Source organism: Schistosoma haematobium (genome assembly GCF_000699445.3).
Source record: "Schistosoma haematobium chromosome Unknown HiC_scaffold_124, whole genome shotgun sequence".
In the NCBI taxonomy this organism is placed as follows: domain Eukaryota; kingdom Metazoa; phylum Platyhelminthes; class Trematoda; order Strigeidida; family Schistosomatidae; genus Schistosoma; species Schistosoma haematobium.
Genome location: NW_026137023.1, coordinates 74,948 through 82,500, shown reverse-complemented (window position 1 = coordinate 82,500; position 7,553 = coordinate 74,948). Strand labels below are relative to the sequence as shown.

The following is a 7,553-nucleotide window of genomic DNA, read 5'->3' as shown; positions in this document are numbered from 1 at the left end:
GAAAGGGATAAAGTTTAAATCAAAGTTGTCCTTGTTCTGACCATAGCTCTCACATAGACTCTGTGCTCGCCAGTATCGCGTTTACAGTTCTAGTAGTATATTTGTAGGACAAATTAAATCCTACAAACATAGCTCACTTGATTTCAGTTGAGAATTCGCACACATCCGACCTGGACAAAACAGAGTGGAAGTCTCACTATCATGTTCAGTAATCTCATCTTGGTCACATGCTTCAACTGTCACTTCCATGTGTCTCATGTTTGAATGTTCAATCAAACATTCACAGTATTAATATTGTCAATATATGTGATGCTTCTATTCTTCGTACAACATCTCGTCCACACATCATATTCATTATTCAGCTAAACATCAAATTGCATGATATGTTGTTTACTCGAAATTCATGTATTGATTATTTTAGGCTACCACATCATCAACAACATTATGTTCAGTGTGTATTACTGCATAGACAAAATAATGTGATTCGCATGTGTCCACCATCCTCCAAATCCATCATTCACAACACTCATGCCAGTAGAGTGTGTGACAAACACACTCGAATTTAACCTTGTCCTACAACCCATCATTAGATAGATAGACGGGATTGTTAATCGGTCTTTCTAATATTTTGATTGATCGTTTCGAATTTATATGTATTTCTGTATGCAGTTTGTCATATTTCTGTTTGCACTTTTATTTCATGTGCTGCACACAAATGGAACTTGTTTGTTCATGTGTTTCATAGAATATCAATGTGCACTATTTCAAATAACAAATTTCATCTCGTGTCAATATAGTGGTTAGGAGGTTGAGTGCACAACATTGCGCACCACCACCACCACCACCAACAACAACAACAACATCACCACCAACACTCCAGATTCACATACTGTCCATGTGAGTGGCTACACTTCTGCGACAATGCAAAGTCTTCTCATCAGTAGTTTATATGGATAATTGAGCTTGGAGTTTCTGCTACATTATAATAATTAGTGGAATCAACATACAGACAAATTGCTGATAAGATTTTCCAACAACTATCGAATTGAAACGGGCAAATGATTAGTAGTTGACAGAAAACTAAGGTGTAAATTAAATCTGTCTTCAAATTTAATGTTTCATCATCGAAATGTTGTTCGAGGAATAAGCGCATCAGAATGCGTGAGTATTTTGACGAGATCGAAATCACGAATGTTTGACTAACCAATCAGACATGAGACACGTTAAATCAAGCATGCAGACCAGTGACCAAATACAATATAGATACCAGACACAAGCAAGCAGACACAAGCAAGCAGACACAACTAAGCAAACACAACTGACATTCCACACTACACACTACACACCACAAACCAACAAGCATTACCTGACTGTCTACTAAATCACCAACAAGCTAACAACAGTCAACCAATAGTAATTCAGTGCATAGGATATACGATTGGTGGTAGAAAATTCTCAACATGTCACCTGTCTGTCTCACACCCTCATTCAAAATATTATTTCTCTTCATTTCACAACCACAAAACAGGTTGCTTGATTATGATCAATACAGCTCGGAAGTCAGCTTGTGCATCAAGACAACCATCAACACCAATACTAACACCGTCGAAAGAGACCACAGTCACACGATACACAACTGAGGAGTCGAGTGAATTAACCGAATTGGTATTGAGATATCGGGATGTTTGGAAAGACAAGAGTCGTCCATCTGCAGTTCTTCAGAAACATTTGTGGATGCAATTCGCACATTACTTACACTCGAAGGGATGGCCGAGAAGAAACTGGACTCATCTGCGTCGAAAGGGTCTGCACATGCTGAAGAAACTCAATAACACGACAATCAATCAGTGGGAAGTGTCGAAAAGCAATCCCAATTCACCTGAAAATCCCTCCAACCACACGTCACTCTCCAGTTCCAATGAAAATCGACACGTGAACGTGAACGGACAAAGTGACTCGGTAAGTTCGCCTTTCCCAATCATGTGCTAATTGTTTTCATCGAATTCAGGTGACCGAGAATCAGTCGAGTGTGCATCAAATCAACTTGCCTACACTCACCCCTCACCAGTGGTAACCATCACCTCCAAACATCCCACATCAACACTCAGTCCTCCTACAAACCATGTGCAACCGAATCCTCCACACACAACTGGTCCAAAAATCCTGAACGCATTCTCAACAGCTCACATGTCTCAACAACTGGTGATTCCACATGATGCCGGAGTGCTGCAACCAACCACCACCACCATCAACAACAACAACAACACGGTTGGTGAGGTGACGATCAACCCTAACCGAGTCGCGCTACTGACTCCTCTCCAATGTGTCTCGTTCGGAGTCGCGAAAACCCATACTACAGACGTATCTCCTATTCAAGAAGTGAATATCTCGAACTCACCATCCAACCAAACGAGTCGCATTCCTCTGACTGCAACAATTGATTTATCAACGTGGAGTGAGGACGAGGAGAGCTGTTCAGAGTTGAGTGGAACGCGAAATCAGGCGAACACGAATGACGTGAATGATTTTGATGAAAATGCCAAGGATTGTATCACGTAAGTAGGACACCTCTTTTCAACTGACACGTTTCACCTTATGTTATTCCTGTTGTTGTTGTTGTTGTTGTTTTTGTTGTTATACTCTCACCACCAGCACCACATATTCCTGATTAGCTGACTGAATGCTACACACTGCTTGCTGTGTGATCATGAGAATGTGCACTGATTTTTATGACCATGACTGTCACTGTAGCTCTGTGAGAACGAGACTTAGCGGTAGGATTTGATTCACACAAGCAGTGAGTGAACCACACGACGAGGTAGGTGGATAGATAGACTAATAGATAGACAGAAAAACGGACGGACAAATAAGCAGTACTCTGTTCACTTACGTTCAATGGTGTTCTATCTCACTGAAGTGTCTTCGTCCCACGTTGTGCGTCACTCAATATCTTGATTATTGTCGTTAATATGGGGTGTGCCTGTGTATGTGTGCGTGTGCATCCTTACTGAATATGAGGGTATCGAGTGAAAATTCCTATTTAGTTGTGTTTGTCAGTTGTGTATATGGTGTAGTAGATTTGATGATTAGGATATATGCGACGACTTCTATGTATATATAAGCATATGTATATCATGTCTCCTACATCGCCCTAGTGATTATAAACAGATGTTCAAACTGTGACTTGTTTTTGTAGATCCGAATGTGAGAGAACCCCATTGTCAGAGATGTTGATTCACAAGCAAATGAAGTGTCTAGATCTGAAGATTGAAATTCTCCAGATGAAGAAGCAATATTGGTCCGAGAAACTGAATTCATCATCGAAAAGCTGAATGTTTGGTGAAAGCCAATCTTCACATGAACTACCATTGTGATTGTCATCAATTCTATTCACATATGAATAGTAAATTCAATTGTAAATTCAATTTATACATATTTATGTATAGGTATTGTGACTGACGAAGATTGTTCTCCTTTTCATCATTATTGTCTATTCGTGGTGTGTGTGCGTGTGTGTGAAGTTGTCTGTCAGTTAGTCGTTTTGTTTCGAATCCATTTGAAGTGGACTGTTGTTCAATACTGCTTTGTTTCAAATGTTCACTACTCTATTGACTACTCTGTTGCATACTGTACATAATTAAATTTAAATGTTGGTTTTGTAAAACTCTTATTTTGTCTTTGAATTAATTTATGAACGTCATGGACAATTGGTTGTGTGGATGACGGATGATACTTGACTTTGAATACAAATATGTTAGAACTTTGTCAATTTTATTTCTTATCATGGTGATCAATTGGTTTGATTTGTATTTATTCTAGTGATTTCTGTGTAATTAACTGCTTCATTGATATTTCATTTATGATACATATTCGATATATGTGTAGAGTTGATGTCAACTTGAAATTCTTGATGACCACATGTGACGGAAATAGGAGAGAATAAACGGTCTAATTTGAATGATGATGTCAATGATAATAATAATAATAATGATAATGTTGATCTTTGTTTTCGAATAGGTTCACTCTGTTTCCTGTTAACTTGTTTGTGAAATGACTTATTCACAGAGCATTTGTGTAAACCTTCATTGCCTGTTCTGCACAATTTCAACTATGTCCTAGTTAATGGTGGAGGAATCATGAGGAGTAGGTAGAATAGAATAGAATAATTGACTGATGATTGAGTTTTATTTCGTGTTCAACGTGTATGTGGAAATTTGTACAGTTGACTGTTGTATTTTGTCGAATATGATTTAGAGAACGATTTGTTAGAATTGTTTTTGAATGTGTGATTTGTTCGACGATGTTTTCTCGTTCGTAAGTCAACTAGTTTGATAATATCATTAGGTTATCAGTCAGTTGGATTGAGGTGCACATGTCGAATCTTCATTGCTAGTGATTGATCATTTAGGAATCGTGACGACTTTACATAATGAACGAGTTCTCAGTTATATTGATTTAAGCGTATATTGTCAAGATGTGTTGATCGAACTTATGTGTAGTAAGTTGTATAATGGAGCGGTAAAATTGTGGAAGTGTGGTGTATACTTCGGTGGTTTACATGAATATGTGAATTGTTATATCCTAGTGAAGATTACGTTGCGAGTAACGTCTGAGACTTATTAATGTACTATTATTATTTATATATTCTCATGGTATAAATATTCAGTAACTAGATTATGTATATCTATATTCCCCTTGTTATAAGCTTTATTTTGACCTATATATTATTATTGTACGATTTACGGTTCTTAAGCTATGTTCAATTTATTAACTACTGCCTCCCACATTCACAGCCACTTTTTGGCTTTATTGTGTACAAATGTTATTTCCTATTTTGTGGTGCGTTGCAGTCTGTTTGTTTGATATATAAATACAGTATGTTTGAAATATATGATTGGCATAGTGGAAGATGGTATTGGTGTTCTGGACTCAAGTGGACGAGCTAGGCGGACATAGGACCAATAAGGACGCTAGGCTGCCCATACCCGCCGAACGACATTGGTTTGGCACAGTGCTAAGATTGTATAAGTCGTATTTTGACTGGTGGATAAATCACGTGATAACTAGCCGGCCATAAAGTCACAACATGAATATTTGACTGAAATGCAATCGGGAGTGGAAATTAAGAAATTCAACCGATGAGACATTAAAGAATTGTAAATTGTCGATTTAACATAGTGTTCATCGGTGGTGAGACTATTTATAAATGCGAAATAATGATAAGGAGACAGGTTGATGTTCGGCAGTCGTGGATCCACTGTGATAGATGGTTAACGAATGAATACACAACAAATAGGATGGATATCTAATCAGAATGATTTCTTATGAATTCATCAAGCACATTTCTGTAAGTTTGGATCTACTTGTATATTACCATCACAGATTGTGTGTAAGTACCCTGACAAATTGACTCTTGCAACGCATTATCATGCGTCTTATCTATAGGTGGTAATAAGGTATTATACATATTGTAATTGTTAGCTGGGTTGTCATGAGTTTAGAGACAACAATTGTTTTGATGTGTTCAGGAGTTAGTTGGTAACTGTTGGATATAGTTAACCAATATTCAACAGAAATTCCCCACCATTATTGAATAATCGAATTCAAATCTTGTTTAATTACTCAACTTGGTAATTTTATATATGATCTGTCGAACATCATTTGATTGATCGTCTATTCCGATGCGACACTTGTTTCTCTTAATATTTCTTTGAGTTGTTCAATCATTTGTTTATTCTGTCTGCCACACGGAATTCATCGAAACATTTTGGATAACATTTAGTAAACCGTGTGCTCGAAAAATATGTGATGACTCCAGGCGGAGTTAATGTAAATTGTAATATCTTTCTGATTGAATTGTTTAGTGAGAGGATTCTCGATTCTCATATTGCTTTTGTTAAACTTTTGTGTGGATAGATTTGGTATAGAAAGTGTTTTACGGTTAATTCATTTGTAACTGTTAGAAATTTGTGGACTAGTTGAAAAGCTATTTTCTTTCTTGAGTATGGTTTCAATACGGTATAAACGTGTGATACTCTACAGAAGGAAGAACGTCTTTGCATTTCTATTCAGATGAATATTTTGATCAGTAGAAGTTTGATATTTACTTATTGTGATGATTTTGGAAATTGTGCACGAGCATTTCCCGATCGCTTCGGATTTGTAATGATAATTGGAATGACAAAGGTTATCGATAATAATAATAATAATAATAATAATAATAATAATAATAATAATAATAATCGATGGTATCCCGGTGTCAAGTGTCCACATTCCGCATGCTTTGAAAATTACCAGCAGACAAAGAAGTACGGCTGCTCGCCGTTTTGGTGAAGCGATAGCGATAAAAAACTCAAACCGGATTTATGTATTCAAAAAGAGACAGTAATAAACTTACTATTACCCTGATAACCCAATTTTTTCGTTTTTGTTTTTTTGTTGGTTATTTGTGTCATTTTATTTATTTATTTATTTTTAAATATTTAGTTTGTGTTATATTCCTCTCCTATTACCGAATTCTTAAACCACCCTTTCATTCACACATTTCCGATCACTTGATCCTCTTAAATTATGTGAACTTTTCAATTTCTATTCAATTATTATGTAACGCATCTTATCAGTTTTTAATTCCATGAATCTTTCACTACCTCTAAAATCATCACACAATTTATCTTATCTGTCTCTGAACACCACTCAACTATTCCACCACCCATCCTTAATGTTCCTTTGATTCTAACAGCAAATAACCTCTGACCAGTTCTTGCATGTACATATATATACAGTTGTTATTGATAATCTAGGTCATTCCAATTCTTTACTTTCTGTCATGTCAATTGTTTCATACTATTTCTTGCCTCAATGTTAAATTCTAATATATATTTGGTTGTAAGCAGCTGACGAGAAACCTCGAAATAAAATGAATTCATGCTATTCTGCATCAATATTTGTTCTGGCTTTATTTATATTATTTAGTACGTAACTTCTCAAGCACTTTGATGAACTACTACAGAAATTCAACATCCGATCTATGTGCGGAATCGTTCTAGTGATGTCTCATCCCGAAACTTCGTCATTCGATTCGCAAGTTATGAACATGATAGTTACACAATGGTCAGTTGTTTTTAATGTTTTGTTTTCAAACATGCTTGCCAACTGTGTTTTTAAATAAAGCAAGAACAAATATTGATGCAGAATAGTATGAATTCATTTTATTTCGAGGTTTCTCGTCAGCTGCTTACAAACCAAACATTGTGATAGAATTTTTACATTGAGATAGAGTGAAAACAAATGACATAGATGAGTGTAAATAACTGGATTACAATAATAACTATATATATATATATATATATATATATATATATATATATATATATATATATATATATATATATATATATATAGCTCCAACTGCATCTACCAATTTACATGTACGTGCCAAACACATACATTGGAAGAACTGAGAGAAGAGTGCATGTCCGCATTTCTGAGCATGTTCCAAAAAACTTGAGGCTGCGTGGGACCATGGCTTTCAACAGTGCAATAGCTCGACATCT

At 36.1% G+C, this 7,553-nt stretch overlaps 1 protein-coding gene across 1 annotated transcript in view; it reads left to right on the top strand.

Moving 5' to 3' along the window:
- MS3_00002499 (uncharacterized protein) overlaps positions 1-7,553 on the top strand; it is a 35,158-nt gene that overhangs the window by 2,200 nt on the left and 25,405 nt on the right. The gene's annotated exons all lie outside the window — the stretch shown is intronic.